An 18,292-nucleotide genomic window follows, 5' to 3' on the forward strand; every position below is an offset into this window, starting at 1 on the left:
GATAATCGTTGTCTCAAAGGGTCATATTATAACCACTCTTTACTATCTTTGATTGAGTTTGTCAAAGGTCATCATTACTCGCTAGAGTTTTATATAATGAAGTCGTTTGCAATAAAAAATCTTGCTAAAATTATCATGACCTTCATATTTTCTCCACAGGCCACTGTTTGCACATCAGAGTTGAGATCTATCTCCTTTCCCCACAGAGGAGCGTATGTGTAGGCGCGCATATGTGTGCGCGTGTGTGTTTGTGTGCACATGTGTGGGAATGGCGACCTAGCTAACTAATCTCAGATGGCGCAACCGGTAATTAGAGTCTGGCCAATGAGATGTGAGAACGGTTCATGCACTCTGCAGTGCAGTGCAGTGCAGTGCAGTGCAGAGTGCAGATGAGAATCACTACATACACATGTATACTTTCATGCATAAACCATTCTGACATCTTATTGGCTAAGATCTAAGTACTGGTTGCGCCATCTGAGATTAGTTTGCTAAGTCGCATTATATTATTATACTTTAACCAGACTTGATTAAAGTATAGTCTTAACTATTTTATAGAAGTGCCATTCGTAGATCTCTTAGGGTTCAGCTCGTGAGCTTTATTTGTTTTTTTTTAGTTAAGTAAAATCTTTGTTTTGATGATATGGATTATATATTTTTTATTGAAACAATTTTAAGGACACTTTAACAAGGTTCAGTGTTAATTATATTACTGATAAATAACTTACATCTATCACTGAACATTGTCACTGCTGCTTCAGAGTTCCCTAATGCTTTGTGCAGTATTTTCCAGTGGTACCTTAAATTACACGAATAAGTTCATGGCCAGTAAGATGTTGCAGTTTCTGCTTTCTCTGCTATCACCAAAACCACTTTCGGCAGGCCACCTACGTTGTACCTCGCTCCTTAGCGTAGTCCCATACTACTGATATTCTCAAAATGCCCCTTAGTTGTCTCAGCCAACACGTTATGACTTACGTGTATAAGTTACTCGTGAATCGTAGGAGTCAAGAGTAGACTCAAACTTCAGAGGACAGGTGACAGTCGTAAAAAAAGCGATTCTTTCTCTTGATGGTGCGTTTTTATAGTGTCAGAGCCAGTAAAAGCGGCTTTTAGTTGAATTAGGTCAATTAATTAGATATGTTCTTGCAGACTGAGTTGACAGCAAAACAGTAGGCTTGCACGACGATGTTACATGTTATGATTTCATACATTAGAAAATAACAATACAACAGTACCACTCGCATTTTTCTGACAAGTGAGATTGAAATTTTTGGATCAGTGATAATAAAAGCTCGCATCAGCAACAAAAGAACGCCAAATACAGGTTAAAGTATGACAAATAAGTTTACAAATTTTGCAACTAATTCTTTTAGGTATTTTACAATTACTTTTGAGTATCATGAAACAATGTGTTAATTACAATTTTTCAATTCATATACATTATTAGAAATGGACAATCAATGCGCAAGTAAACTATTCATTCATAGATACAATACGATTTATACATTCATACATGTAACGTACAGTTTCAATACATACATGCATTCCTACATCGAGGCTGGCCGTATTATATGTCAACATATTATAAAACATTTACCTTAAAGCTAATACTCACACACACGCATATACGTGACGTATGAGCTCTACTTGTCATATGAGCTAGCTGTATATACACAATACGTCTTGTATGAATTTTACGGATGAATAGCGTTTTTACTTTTGATATGATTCGTCTGTAGTCAGTTGGGGATGTAATCACCCTTTTAAGATAGTCGGCAACTACAGATCAATCGAGAATTCATACGAGTTGATAAGACGAATTATTACAATATCGTTGTAGATGTACATTACTTTTTTCCGTAGGGAAAATGATTGATCAATCATTTTACACTCCTGCTTTCATCGTAAAGGAGTGTAGGTATTGTAACGGTGCCCCACCGTTAGGCCACGTTAGTAGGCTAGGGCAGGTAGAGAAAGGGGGAAAAAGAGTTCAAGGGAGCTAAGTGGGAAAGTGGGATGGGAAAGTAGGGGTAAGGGAAAAGAGAAGAAAGCCAGGAAAGGAAGCAAGGAGAGACAGATAAGCTGGGGCCAGCGAACGCGCGTGAAGCGAGTTTTTCCGTGTTGCCGTCTCCTGTTGCTCTTTTCGTTTTTTTTGGTGTGTGAAGTTGTGGTGTGAAGTCAACCCCACGGAAAGTGTTGGTGCCGTGATCCGGCTCTGGAACCCGACGACAAGGGCAGACCAAGTCCAGGTCTGACGACCTTGATCTCCACACACAGCCAGTAGGGACGCTTACTGGCCTCTGCGAGATCACACCAACTGCACCTAGTTCGGCCTATCCAAGGCAGCTTCGAGAAGCAACCTCCCCGCCCCGCGTAAGTACCTGCCAACAGGCAGTCTGTTGTAAAGGGCAGCGGCCCTCGATTAGCCCGCGTAAGTCTGCCCGGTCTGCGTTTTCGCGCCGCGAGCTCGTCGAGCAATCGCGCTCGACGAGCGAGATCTCACACTCACACACATACACTACACACCCGCGAGTACCTTTTTTTTGTAATTATTTCATATTCCCTAAATATACACTTATTATTTTAAACTTGATCGTGAGTGCTTCCTTTCTGTACGTGCCCGATCCCTCTTCGTGTCGTGTTGAAGTCGTCGCGAGAGGCGACGATGTTCAAGGTAGCCGCGATACCTGATTCCGCAGCGGTGTTTCGGCGAACGAGACCCGCAACATATTTTACAGGGAGTGTCACCGTTGGGTATCCGGGCAACTCAGGCCCGGTCGAAGTGGAGAGACTCCGCCTCATTGATCCGCATTGTGCACCCCGTAACAGTATTAAGTTGTTAAATAAAAATGCGTGCATTAGGTATTAAGTACGTTATTTGTTTTTTTTTAATGTTTTAATTTTTTTTTATTTTGTTGGTTTAATGATTAAAGTATGAAATTAACAGTGTAGTTAGAATCTTTTCCAGTGACATGCAGTGAATGTAGTGGTAATAACGTTTGCTAATACTGTAAGGTTGTGGTTCATGCACGACCAAAGAGAAGGTAAAGGAAAAGGAGATGAGCAATGTAATTAAGTTTTTCATTGCTGATTTCCTTTTGGACTTCCTTAGCTTTAAATGTAATAATAATAACACATAATTACTGAATGTGTGAGTAAATTTTTTTTTTTTTTTGTTATAGTAAGCAGCGTTTTACTTCGTCAATATGTTTGTTAATTATTCCCCCATTTCCTTATTCTAATATGACGTTATTATTAATATGTATTTATTTAATTTTAAAAATTCCGTTATAAAATCTATCTAATTTTCCTTTCTGGGGTTTTTTGAGAACATGTACTATCATTCTAACTTCAAGTTTTGTGGCTTTGACTTATTGTCGGGATTTTGTATTTTGCTTTGATATTTTAAATCTATTATGAGCTATTTTTTAGATTGTACGTAAACAGCGAGCAAGGTTACTAACATAGGAGCTGTATGTTTCTAGTTGGAATTCGTCTTTAAATGGATTTGGGGAATTCGCCTGTCCACCAAAGACGAGTTCAAAAGGTGTAAAGCCTGTTTCTGAATAAACTGTAGTGTTATACTCATGCATTGCAAAGGGAACCATTTGATCCCAGTCATTTTTGTTTTTAACATTAGTTCTCAAAAAATCGTTTCACATAGCGTGGCTTCTCTCTTACGGACCATTTGATTGTGGGTGATATGCACTAGTGAGAACTCACTGGAATCCATGAATTTTTGATACTTTTGTCCATACTTGATTCATGAAACTTTTTGATCTGTCACTAAGGATAATTCTTGGAATGTTGAAAGTTCGCTAATCCTAAAAATTGTCTAACATTCGCTTGATTTTTTGTTTTCGGATATTTTTCAACAGCTTCTAATTTTTTTGAATCTGGTTGGACTTCGTAGTTTCCTATTGTATGTCCTAAATAAGTTACTTCGGGCATTAATAATTTACATTTGTCAAGTGGTAATTTAAATTTGGATTCCGAAAGTTTTTCAAATATATGAGTCATTTTTGTCACATGATGTTCAAAGTTTTTGGACATACAATTATGTTATCATATATAAATAACTCAATGCCTTGCAGTCCTGACAAAATAACGTCCATTAAACGTTGAAATGTTGCAGGTGCATTGCATAGTCCGAACGGCAATCTTACATATTTATAATGACTGTTAGGTATGTTAAAAGCAGCTTCATGTCTATCTGCAAGGTCAACTTCTATTTGATAGAATTTATTGGCTAGATAAAAAATGGAAAAGTAATTTAAACCTCTAATTTGCTCTAATATTTTATTAATGTTCGGTAGTAGATAGGCATCAGGAATGGTTTTTTCGTTTAGTTTACGGTAATCTATTACTAATCTGTATTTTTTTGTTTCATCAGGTCCTGGTTTCTTGGGTACTATCCAGAGAGGACTACTGTAAGGGCTCTTTGATTTTATGATTGTACCATCTGCTAATAATTTTTCTATTTGAGTTTTTATTTCTTGGTGTAACGATAAAGGGTAGCGGTATTGTTTGGCGTATACAGGAACGTCATCTGTCGTAGCTATTTAATTTATCATAGTACTAGGAGCCAGGTTACCTAGAATGTAAAATAAGTGAGCGTAATTTTCTATAATTTTTCTTATTTTTGATAGACTACCTTTTAAGTAATGAGGTCTTTTTACCTTATTCATTATAAATTCAATGCGATCTTTTATGCCGTTTCAATCGCTTTCTTCAAAGTTAATGGTGAAAAAGTCTTCAGATCTCATGACATCAAACAGCTCAAGTTCTTGTCTGCGTATTTTTATTTTTGTCAGCTCATCTTTTGTGTTTATAACTGTGGTATAACAGTGATCTTCTTTGCAATCCACTATCGCCACGTCAATGTACACTCTGAATAAGGTAGTTATTCTACGAAGATAAGCATGGCTGGTGATCTTGTTTGTAGTCAGTACTTTAATAGCTACTCTTATTTTGGATAGTAAATTCTAACTTTTGTTTTTGTTGACTTTAAATCCTTGAGAATTATAATAAAAAGCGCCGCATGAAGGTGTGGGTATTTGATGTTCGTCGTGAAACAGAAAAATAAATTTTTTAAAAGTTGATTCAAAATTTTGTTTAGTTTTTAGTCTCAAGAGTTTTTCTGGTTTTTTAATTAATTTTATAGAAATGATATTACTATCTCAATAAAGAAAAGGTATAGGTTCAATTGTTCTGCTTTCTACTATCGACGCATTTAATCCGTAATCGATTCTAGCGTTTTCTTGAGTAAAAAACTGATCTCTTAAGAAACATACATTATTTATTGGCGATTCTGGGCTCATAACATGAAATTCGTAGTATGTATCGAATAAGTTTATTGTAACAGTACCTAGAGTGTATATTGACTGTGGAGTTATTTCTTCTAATTCAGTCGTATTATTGCAATTAATTTCTGTGCCGTTGTTTAATGAGTTATAGCTAATGACATTTACTTCTGCACCTGAATATAATATAAAAATTTCCGAATCTTTCCGAAATGTTTCACGATGAAACTTAACTGCTGAAAAACTTCCTGTTTTATTTGTTCAGAAGGCTCTGTAGATTTCATTGTCATTTTTTATTTCGGACGCGTAATCGAATTTAAACCTGCAGTCATGTCCAAACTTGCAATCTCGATCTCGTTTTTTGGAGAGTTAGTGCGAGAGTCTCGATATCTTTCTTGATTATAATTTTCATGTTGTTTTTGGTTGTAGTATTAAAATGGGGCTTGTTGATGGTAGCCTTGAGTATGAAGATAAGGATAATACATTTGTGAGTAGCAAGTTGGATAAAAAGGTGGTGGTTAAAAATATGGGAATTCTTGGAAGCTTGGAGGGTAGTAATATTGATTCAGCTGATTACTCTAGGGTGGTGGTGGTGCACGACGATTCTGCATGTTATGATTTCATACATTAGAAAATAACAATACAACAGTACCAATCGCATTTTTCTGACAAGTGCGATTGAAATTCTTGGATCAGTGATGATAAAAGCTCGAATCAGCAACAAAAGAACGCCAAATACAAGTTCCAGTATGACAAATGAGTTTACAAAGTTCGCAACTAATTTTTTTGGGTATTTTACCATCAATTTTAAGTATAATGAAACAATGTGTTAATTACAATTTTTCAGTTCATATATATTATTAGAAATTGACAATCAATGCGCAAGTAAACTATTTATTGATACATACAATACGATCTGTGAATTCATACATGTAACGTACTATTTCAATACATACATGCATTCTTATAATGAGGCTGGCTGTTATATGTCCGCATATTATGAAATATTTACTTTCAAGCTAATACACGCACACCCATATAAGTGACGTACGAGCTCCACTTGTCATTTGAGCTTGCATAGACAATACATCTTGTATGAATTTAACGAATAATTTGCTTTTTTACTCATAATATGATTCGTCTGTATCAACTTGGGATGTAACAGTAAGATTTAATTGGAAAATTATTGACCGTCATAAAAGGACATGGATGGACTAAGATAGTTATCCTTAAGAGAGTGATCAGCTGGAGCATGTATTTATATCTTCAAGTTTTGTCTAAACCGGAAGCCCCACGTCCAGCGCCATTTAAAAACGTATGAAAAAACACACATTATATAAATGAATTGAAACTTGAGCTATTGTAAAATATTATTTATAAGTATAATGTAACAATTAAAAAAAAAAAAAAAAAATTAAATTTATGAAAATCAATGATAAAATTTATCTAATGTATAATAAATAAATTGTTGTTACATTTTTATCGATGATAAGAAGTAATAATAAAAAATAAAACAATTTACGTTACATAAAGATAAAGTAAATTTATGAAAAAATGCCTTAAAAAAAATCAAAAACTTCTATGAAATCGATTAGTATGTAAAGCGAATTTATATATATTCATAGTTTATGTGCATTACTACGTTGTAATTTTGTGATTTGATAGAATATGTTCAAATAGTTTAAAATATTAAAACTTTCAAGAAAAGAAGTGTATAAAATATAGTTCAAATTTAGCTTCCATCAAAGTTTATTTCAGTGAAATGTATGATACATTTTTCCATAGAGATGAGAACGTTGGTGTTTTCTCTAATTTCTGTACTTAAAAAACAATGTGAGAGGTCAATTCAATTAACTATTACACAAATATTAAATTATTTATGTATTAATCTAGAAGAAATAAAATAATATTTTTTTAGTCATTAAAAGTAACACTTGTTTATAAAATATACTTGACAAGTTCATGCATTGCAACTGATTTACTACCATAGAAATTTGTCTTAGAGAGGGTCAATGTTTTGGATGAAATTTTTAGCCTTAGGGCGGTGTATAACGCTTGACTATTTTAGTTTTTTATTCGTGACATTCAGGTATAACTAATCGTATTTTATTAAATTTGATAATAAAAAATTGTCCAAGATTTACATTTTTTACTTCCAAGTTATTAATGTACATATGGATAATACGTTCCATCTGGATGAAAAATATAAATGTGTCATGATAAACTAAAAAATCTAATTAAATTCTTTTCGCTTAAATGATACACAGCATATTGAAGGAATACTGAATTATTGTTTCTGATTTTACAGTGCTTATAGATTCATCACAAATAATTTGATTTTTTTTAATATTTCTTATATTGTATCCAGCTATATAGTATAAAACATTCAACTCTGTTTTAAGCAGCTAAACATTGAAACTACACTTTACTGTAACATAACTAGCATTATTAAGGTAGCCCCTTTGTCTACTGCTCTAGTCAAGAAGTAGCAGAATTTAACTTTTGTATATATGTATGTATATATGTACAGAAGTGTCGGTATACTGCTACCGTCTGTCACATAAATATGAAACAGATTTTCACGTCTTTCTTGGCAAACATCTTTTGAAAATGAACAGTTACCAGCATTTTCCAAAACAGAATCAAAAAGAACGAAAATTTTTCTACACACAGATTATAAAATGTCTGCTCAGGTTTTTAATTTTGAGTCGGAAAATACTTGTACAACTGATTTTTTAATGCTGTTCCATTTGAGCTCGTGTTAAAAGGTTTAACTTTGAGCTGAAATTTCTTGAGATTTTGTCCAATTTAGAGTATAAACAGAGTTACTATTAGATTCAGCAGATTTTAATCTACTAAATTAATTTAATTTTGTTTCTCAGGTTTTTTCAAGGGAGCTACCTTAACAGCACGTTTGCAGTTTAATTCGCGTTTTTAAGTAAAATGTCCAAAAATTGCAATGTAAAGTTGTGGTCATCGTCATCATAATTACTATCATAGGCTCTTTTCATACATTAAGAGATTGTCATAAATTTTAAATTATTTTTGAATTGAAGTCCTTTTGGAATAAAATTTTTCAACAGCATTACCGAAAACTTGTTTTCTAAGCAATCTTGAGACAGTCAAGAAGGAGAAAAACATGTTACACAAATTTGTTGATGTAATTAATTCTGTTTGAAACAGTTTCCATTTTGGTTGAAATTCAACGTTTAAGTTCTTGAATAATTCAATAGCTTTGTTCAAAAAAGAGACCGTTTCAGAAAACTTCTCAAGATTCTTAAAGCTTAAAGCGTGCTCAAGATTTCTACTGCACAAGATTGTAAGCCATTTGGACAAACAATTTATAAACCATGCTGTAGTAGATCACAAATCATTTTTATCACGTGTTAAAAATTTATTAGCAGATGCAATGGCTTCACTGAAAATTTTTTTAGCACTTCGTGCTCGCATCTTACCAAAATTAGTGTTAGTTTGTAAGAGATCTTCATATATTTTTGGAGCTAGTTTTTATTTATTGCTTGCATCTTCTGGAATTAAATCTTGCAAGTAGTTGCTGTGCACCACATTACTTGGTGAAGAATGTTTTGATATAAACGAGTCTGGTATGGTAATTATTCCATTATTTAAAAATCCATTTTTCATATTCTGTTTATTTGGATTTGATCAGTCATGTGGTAAGTTTTAATAGATTTTACTGCTAATCTGAACAGAAACAATGACCATAGAATCCATTTGTTTTACAAACTGTGGCCAGAGTATGAAACATTGGCTGGGGTATATATGTGGTGCCTCCAACTATAGTCAAGGCACACACGGGCGGTCGACGCAAGCAGCAGCTTAAGCCACGCGAGGTCTTTGCGCTGTCCACGCCAAGCGGCGCTGCCACCGCCTTTTTGAGCCACCGAGCAGCTACCTAGTGTGGCATGCCTCCAGTCTAGTCAGTCAAAGCTCGACCCTCGCATGAGCCGCATACGCGCATGCTCATGCTTGCAGCTTCCGCCACCGTCACAGCTCTCGACACTTCGCCAATCTATATTTTTTTCTGAACTTTTGTACGCTAATAAAGCACTGTTTCCTGTGCACTCGCGAGTGAGCTTCTTTGAGCGCCTACCCTCGCCTCCAACTTCCTCGAGCTCCAGGACACGCTCATAAATTCCCAACAGTGGTGACTCCGACTGAAAAAGTCTCGAGATGAGCTAGACAATCGCGTCTTGTCTTCGCCATCTTTTATTTGGCTCGCAAGACGATTCATCTCGCTTGCGCCTCGCAGTACCCGGTTTTTATAGCCTCGCGTGCGTGCTTCAACCAGCCCACCGCCATCTTGAGCAAAAGCTCGTGCGCTCGCTCGTGTTCCTGGAACACAGCCCTTGTCGACTCGTGCGACGCTACGAGCCACGCGCCAACGTGCCCGCACTCTCTCTCTCTCGCTCTCGTGGACCGTTTGAAAAAGACAAAAACAAAGACAGTGAGTGAGAAGTTGTGTGACAGTGCTGTGCAGTGCAGTTTTTTTTTACATTCGTCTCGCCGTCGGCACATGCTATGACCAACAACGACAACGATGTAGTTCCCCGATAAAGCTCTCGCGGGCTCCGCGGTCTCTGACGAAGCCATTAGGGTCTGGTGGTTCGACCTTTTGCCGCCGTCCGTGACACGCTCCCTCCGTGACTAGGTCGTCAAATCAACCCCGCTGGATGAGCTGGCGTCTATGGCTGACGAGCTGATCCAGGACTACCCGCACGTCGCGTCGCCACGGTTTACCTTCAAGCGACCAAGCCCCAGATGGCTGGTCAGTCTTCTACGCCGACCGTGGAGTCCCTGGCCAAGGAGATGGCGTCGCTGCGTCAGTCCGTCGCCCAGCTCCTCAACATCGCAAAGCGACAAACGGAAGGCCAGCAACGTGGCCGTTCAGCTACGCGGTCGCAAGGCGGCCCCCGAAATTGGTCAGCCACGCCAAACCGAGACCCCAACGACCCGTGGTGCTGGTACCATCGCACCTTGGGAAACAACGCGCGAAACTGCAGGCCACCCTGCAACTTCACCCCGTCGACGCAGGGAAACGAGTAGTGCCACCTTCGTATCAGGCGGTGGAAGTCGGCGCTACTCCACCACCTGCAGAAAATCGCCTCCATGTGTCCGACAAAACCTCAACGATAAGGTTTCTCGTTGACTCTGGGTCAGTTGTTTCTCTGCTTCCAGCTTCCCTGTTTAAGAAGCTACCAGCTCGCGACTCTCTCACGCGCACCGCTGCTAACGCCTCGGCGATCTCCACGTATGGCACACACCGTGCCGAGGTCAACCTAGGCCTGCGTCGAGCCTTCGTCTGGTCCTTCATCGTCGCCGACGTCTAGACAGCTATTCTGGGAGCAGAATTTCTGACTCACTTCAGCTTGCTGATCGACCTCAAAGGTAAGCAGCTCCTTAACGCCACGACCGGGCTTTCTACCAAGGGCTTCGCGGCCCGCACGACCGGCCACAGCGTCTCGCTCGTCCAGCAAGACGTGATTCCGGCAGGGCTATTTTGTCAACGCTACCAAGACCTCCTGCGGGAGTTCAACGATCTGACGCTGGTTGATGGATCGGCAGCAGACCTGCCCGATCTCCCAGTGCTTCACCGCATCTACACGACCGGCCCCACGGTCTTCGAGCGTCCTCGGAGACTCATCGGCCGTCGTCTCGACGCCGCCAAGGGCGAGTTCAGCCGCCTCATGGCCCAGGGCATCATTCGGCCCTCTTTCAGCCAATTGGCCCGATCCACCTGGTTCCGAAGCCCGACGGTTCCTGGCACGTCACTGGCGATTACAGGCGACTGAACGACTGCACGACTCCCAGTCGCTACCCACTCCCGATCGTTGAGGACCTTCTCCAGGAGCTGCAGGGATCGGTATTCTCGGTAATTGACTTAAAAAAAGCCTTTTACCAGATCCCTATCGCCGAAGAGGATATACCGAAGACCGCAGTGACGACTCCTTTTGGACTCTTTGAGTTCACTCGATCGTCTGTTGGTCAACGCAACGCTGTCCAGTCTCTCCAGAGGACAATGGACCATCTTCTCTGGAACCTGCCCTTCGCTAGGGCCTACCTGGATGATATTATCGTCCCTCCAAGGACAACGAGTCACACCTGGTGCACCTCCGTCGCCTCTTCGAGTCCCTGCGCTCCGCTGGGCTCCGCATAAACCCGGATAAGTGTGTCTTGGGGCAGACCGAGGTCACCTATCTCGGCTGGACGGTATCGGTAAAAAAATTTAATTGGCATAAATATGGTTGTGTAGATTAAATCGAATAAGGCGCGTTATTACGCATTAAATATTTGTATTTTCTGCATTTGATGCATAAAATACCGACCGATTTTTTTTAAGCCTTATGTTTTAATGGCATTAAAATAATGATAATAATTACTGTTACAAATAAATTATTTTATAAAAAAATAAGTTATTGAAATAAACATATATAATAGAGTTGCAGAATGTATCCATGGTTTTTAAGGGCGCTTATTTCGAATTTGACATACAAATTATGTTACAATATCACATAATTATATAAATATGAAAAAATAATTTGGAAATAATTTGTGTACAGAAATTAAATGAAAAAAATTTAAATAAAATGCAATTATAAACAATTAAAAATAAAAATAAAAATAAAGGTTTTGTATCAAAATAAAATTCAATGAAAAAAAAATGAAATAAATAAATATGAAATGATAAGAAAAATGAAATGGAAAATGATATAAAAAATAATAAAAAAATGAATTAAAAAAAAGGGAATAAAATCTGGAACGACATTAATAATAAAATGAAACAAAAAAAAGTGAAAAAGGAAATGAAATAAAAATACAGGACATAAAATTTTAAAAATTGAATCTAATATGAAGATATAAACACATGAAAAAATACAATGGAATTTAAAAAAAACGAAATAAAAAATGGGATACAAAAAAGGATATTAAATAGAAAAATAAAAAAAAGATAAGAAATAAAGGAAATACAAAAAAATTTTTTAAAAAGTAAAAAAATGAAATATTAAAAAATAATGAAATGAAACGAAATGAAATATGAATTAAATATGAAAAAACAACGAAATAAAATATGAAAAAAAAGGAATGAAATTAAATATGAAAAAACAATGAAATGGAATATGAAAAAAAAACAAGAAGTGAAAAAAATAAAGGAAATTAAATGAAAAAAAAGTAATGAAATTAAGTATAAAAAAACAACAAAATAAATATATGAAAAAAAATAAAACAAGAAATGAAAACAAAAAATTAAATAAATGAATTTAAAGAAAATTAAAACCACAAACCAGGGGTATAAATGGGTCATGAAACCCACGGTAAGAACGAAGTTCTTCAAACATGAGACAAGTATAGACACAATTTCTCAGGTAACAAGGGGGTTGCCAGACCCGTAGGAAGAACGAAGCTCTATAAGCGATAGTACTGTACTTATGCACGACGTTCTTACGAAGTTCAACCGTTGTGAGTACTGAACTATTGTTTTTTTTTTTTTTTTTTTTTTTAATTATTTGTTTTACAAGTCTTTGTTTTAGTGAACTACATGAATGCAGTACTAACGTTTATAGAGCTTCGTTCTTCCTACGGGTCTGGTGACCTCCTCGTTGCCTGAGAAATTGTGTCTATACTCATCTCATGTTTAAAGAACTTCGTTTTTACCCTGGGTCCCATAACCCATTTATACCCTCTGGTTTGTTGTTTTGATTTTTTTTTAGTTGTATGGGGAGGAAAGTTTCTTTTTTTCTGGTGAATTTTTTCTAGAATCGTAGCTAGTAACTTTTTATGTGATTTTTGCAAGTAGCGGCTTTAATCTTGCTGCGCAAGTGAATGTTTTCTTGAATTAAAGCGACTAAATTGTAAATATCTACGATTAATAATTAATTTTAAAAGTAACGCCTTAATTTTAAAAGTAAAGCTCATTGTAGACGTTTATTTAATTTGAATGTTCACCGTGAATATTAGTTTAACTGATACAAACTTCAGAGTAATAAAATCTAAGACTAACAAAATCTTTACAATTTTGATAATAACTAATAATGTATGAATTTTACATCAATAAAAGCAATTTATCTACTATTCCTCTTTGTTTATCTTTACATTACTTATTTTCCTTTCTTTTATAAAAAAAAAAAAAAGTTCAAGTAAGATAAGCAATGTCAAAACAAGAAAATAAATTACATGATTTTGCTTGTAATTTTTTATTGTGATAGTGGTAAAAGTGATCATATACTTGCGTAACAACTACAAAAAACGTGGACATTAATTTATGATTATGAAATGCGTCTAGAAGACGGGTATTAAAAAAAAATTTGTTAGTCCTCGTTTTACTATTAATTTTTTTAAAGTTAATAGTGAATTACATAATTTTTTGCTTGCATACTACTACAAATTTTGAATTCTGAATACAAATTCCTTTATTAATTTATAAATATTCCAATTAACAACCCTGTAATCTAAGGGTACTGATCCTGCATTTAACTAAATTTTCCTTATTTCGTGCAGTTGTCTCATATTTTCCCAAATTGCAGACACATATATATCACAATATTCTATAGGATACTGAAAAAAAAAAAAAAGGATTAGTGAATTAGTCTCAATAAAAATGTAAAGTAATTTATAAAAAATTGTTCGAATTTCTCTCGAGCATCTTGTATTACACGTTAATTCGTGATTTTGAGTAATGGGTGCAAGGATCTCTTCGAGAATAAATATAATAGCCTAGAAAAAAATTATATTTTTATTCTTCTTGTTTATGTACTAAGAACATGGGTTTTCAAAAAATTTTACATGAAGAGGGTTTAAGTGTACTTTGTTTAAGTGTAAAAAGAAATTTTACATTTTACTTTTTCGTAGAATATATAATATCCATCTGCGTCTTAGAATTTATACTTTGAGCTAATAAGATTATCCACTGTCTCTTGATTTTTAAATTATTTGCTTCATCGCTCTCCGCAATGTTCAACTTTCTAATTAAATGACGCATTCCGTCAAGAATCAACTTAAGGAGTGCCCATTCTTCATCTTAGTTGTATTTATCCATTTAACCTGTAAAAAAACGTTATTTCTTCATGATTTTTTTTGGTCAGCGTTCACGCTATAAAATTTCTGACATGTATTGTATGCAAATCGCGCACTGACAGGAAACTAAGTGTTTGATACGATATATTTACTCATTTGAAATGCTTTGCACTTACTATGCACCAATCAAATTATCGAGCACATTAATTTAAAAACATTAAGTTATATTAAAAATCTATCTATGCGCATACGTATTATAAATAGTATACCTGTTTACTCTTTTACGTTATAACGATGCACTTTAGAAAGTTCCAGCATTTCTGCTTGCATATGCAGACTACTTTAATGAGATGCTTTGTCTCAAGCATGCCTGCTCCTTCACCTTTGCTTGCCCTTTTCATTGTTTGTCAGTCTTTTTTTATTTTTTCTACGACAGTTATATTTATCAAGCTATATTTTGTGTGTAGTGCATACTGTTTCGTGGGATTCTCGGTGCGGGAATAAATAGAAGCGTGACTTGTTGTTACTTATGCTTTATTAGAATTACTTATCATTGAGGGAAGTTGTGCATGTATTCCCGTTTCGCGGACTTCGTCCTTACCCTCTCGCGTCTCTAGCTAATCTCCCTGTCCCTTCTCTCTACCTTTCCTATCACCTCTCTTCTCTATTCCCCTACCTTTCAGGCCCAAGCCAGCAGAGGCGCACGCACGCATAGCTATATGCTATCGTACGTAACACGTCCGCGGCCGCGACGCCGACGTCCTCGGCGGCGATTTTCTTTTCGATGTGTATGTCTGTGTTATGTTGTTTGTGTTGTATACTATTTTCCGGTTAGAGGAAAGAGGGTGGTTTGAAGCGCTCTATCCCTATTTCCTCTATTGGTTTTATTCGCTGTATTTTATGTGTATACATTTTTTTGTTTATTGTTTGCACGCTTCCCTTGTACAAAAAATTTATTCTAGAATTCGCTTAGTTACTTACATTATATAATCGCTTAATTACAGTTTCCTTGCTAATTATTTATGTACATATGTACCATAAAGGGTTATTAAACAGTTTATTCTCGCATTGGATAAAAATTAATATAATTGTCAGTTTCATTTTTTTTTTTTTTTTTTTTTTTTTTTTGTGTCAAAAATGTCGAGGGTCAAGGTCCTACTGCGTTCATTAATTTTATTATTAATACATTTTTTTCTTCGTTTTGGTTGCTTGGACAATTATTGCCCTTGTATCAGTATGCCACTTAGGTTTGTCTTGATACCTTCCTGTAAAATTATTGCTGGTTTCAATGCCAAACTATTGTCCAGTGACGTTTCGTTGGCTCTCTGACTGGTGTTCTTTCGCTTGTTACCTGAAATCATTCTATAACAAGTAAATAGCGGGGCCCCCCGTGGGAATGGCACTTAAATTCGACTATTGCTATAAGAAAGAGAAGGCAAGCCGAGTCAATATGCTGAATCTTTGCATCTAACGTAACAGGATAAAAACGATTTGTTTATTATTTATTATATGCTAATAGATTTTGCTGTTAGGTACTTATTTGTTTTGCGCCCCTTTTACACATTATATTTCTCTGGCCTCATGTTAAATTCTTATTTTTATGTTTTTCGTTACAAAATGCTTATTCTAATTTCCTTATAAAATATAACATTGTTTTTTTTTGTTTTTTTTTTTTTTCGCTTACATTAGTGGACTCTGAAGGATGTGTTGATTGCATACGCGATTCAATCATATATGAAATGTGTTTTTTTTTTTTTTCGTCTAATGTCAATTTAAAATATTTCTCAGCTGTAATACATGTTTGTTTCTCTCTTTGATTGGTGACCATGTACGTTGTTGGAAGGGAAATTTATAGGAATCTCGTTGGTATTTTGGCGGTTATTTGTTGGTTTTTTTTTTTTTTTTTTTTATTTACGTATGATTCGCAAATGTTTGGTTTTTTTTCTCTGGATAGATGTATCTGGGTCAGACAATACGAGGGTTTTTGACTTTCTTTTACGTTGTCATAGTTAAGTTGTTTTTTCTCTGGTGTATATCTCTTCTGCCCTGGTAGTACTAGCATTCACTAATAGTATTGTGTTGTGTTTCTGTAGCAGGGTTGCTCCATTATTCTGGTAATTTATGTTTCATGTCCACTGTGGTTTTTGAGGAATTTTTATCACAGGTGTCCGCTTAGGATGTTTTGGCTTCGTTTATGAGACTGATGACTCGTATTATAGGGTTTTTCCTATGTAAATACGTATGTATGCACATCTGAATGTATGTATATGTTTTTTTTTCTTTTTTTTTTTTTGTTGAGAACTATCCCCTGTAGGCTCTGCTATGTTGTATGACTATGCATGTAGATGCTACTGTTACTGTCGTGGTGAAATGCTGTTTAAGATTTAATTGTGATTTTAATCCCTTTTACAGTGGCGGAAGTCTTATCTTATATGGCTTCCATACTAAATGTGTGTGACTATTTCCCTTGTTCAGTTTTATTTTAATCTCGTTATGTAACCGAATCTCCAGAATTTTCAGTAGTTGTTGTCATCCTCTGATAACCGTTAATTTTGATGGTAGGTAAGGAATATCAGGATTGGCTATGAATAAAGTACTTGACGGATTATAGCTGAGTGCGCAATTGGTAAAAATTTTTCAATTGCAGCTGTATTTCTTGACAATTAAAATCAAAATCATTTCAAAATAAGATCTTTTTTTTTTTTTTTTTTTTGTTAAAACTTTGCATGTCTCACGTCCTTTAAAATCTACTAATAACACTGTTCTGAAGTGCGTCACATGCAATCGTAATTGTACTTGTAATTATTTTGTTATTAAATCCCTTTTTGTTGTATTGTTAACAATGTTTTACTTTTGATTGTTTTTTTTTTCTTATAGAAAACAATGATAATTAATATTATTTACCTTTCCATTATTATTCTTATTATATTTTTTTCTATGGTTTCGAGTATAAAAATATAATATTCTTATTATAAACAATATTTCATATTGGTTTTTTTTTTTGACAATGCCTGTTCTTTTTAAGGGTTGCAAAATACAATAAATCTATCTTTTATCCTATTACTCATTTTTCTGTAAGTTGGATGTTGTACAGCCGAAAAAATTTTACATAAGTATACTCTTCTCTTTCTTAATTTTTTTTCTCTTCGCCTTTATTCTGCGCGTGCATCCGAAGGTCATAACGAGAGAAAGTTTTTTTTTTCTTTGTATTTTATCAATATTATTCCTTTAAATAAGGGGGGTGTTAATTGTCTGAATGTCCGTTGGTTACGTAGTTATTAGTTATTTTATATTCTCGTCATATAATTTGTTGCTTTCTCTCGCGGCTCGTCCGAGGGCCGCGAATAAAAGAAAAATAATATTTTTCCTATAACTTTTACTAGTTTGTTCCTGCGTATCCCGTACTATACTACACTATACTATATGTATAAGCTCGATTTACCGTTATTAAATTCTAAATTCTTACTATCATTACTATTTGGAAATTCAAAGTGATCAGTGATCCGTTGGGGGCGAAATGTAAGAAAATAAATAAATACAAGTAAAGTGTATTTAAATTTTCTGCGTTGATTTATTGATGCGCAACGTTTCGCTGACAATATGCGTCAGCCTCATCAGGCTACAAAATTAAAATTAAAAACACACAATGAGTGATCTGGAAGGCTCAAACACAAAAATACAATAAATTTATTGTAAATTGTTACCGCAGATACGCGAGAATTCGTAAGTTTGGTTGACTTACTCGTCACCTGTCGTGCTGTCGACTGACAATCAATTACAACCACAAGCCAGCGCTTATATAGGCGGAGCCGCAAAGGTAGACGGTAAAGGGCGATGAACTCGATCGGGACATTTAAACTTTCGTAGTAAAGGAAGCGATTGGGATAACTTTAAAATCCTTGACAAAGAATCCAATTATAAAAAAAGAATTATTTCTGAAATGCTTTATATAAAAC

This window comes from Copidosoma floridanum, unplaced genomic scaffold (assembly GCF_036245765.1).
Source record: "Copidosoma floridanum isolate Cflo_tuat_1 unplaced genomic scaffold, Cflo_Japanese_pri ptg000026l, whole genome shotgun sequence".
NCBI classification, from domain to species: domain Eukaryota; kingdom Metazoa; phylum Arthropoda; class Insecta; order Hymenoptera; family Encyrtidae; genus Copidosoma; species Copidosoma floridanum.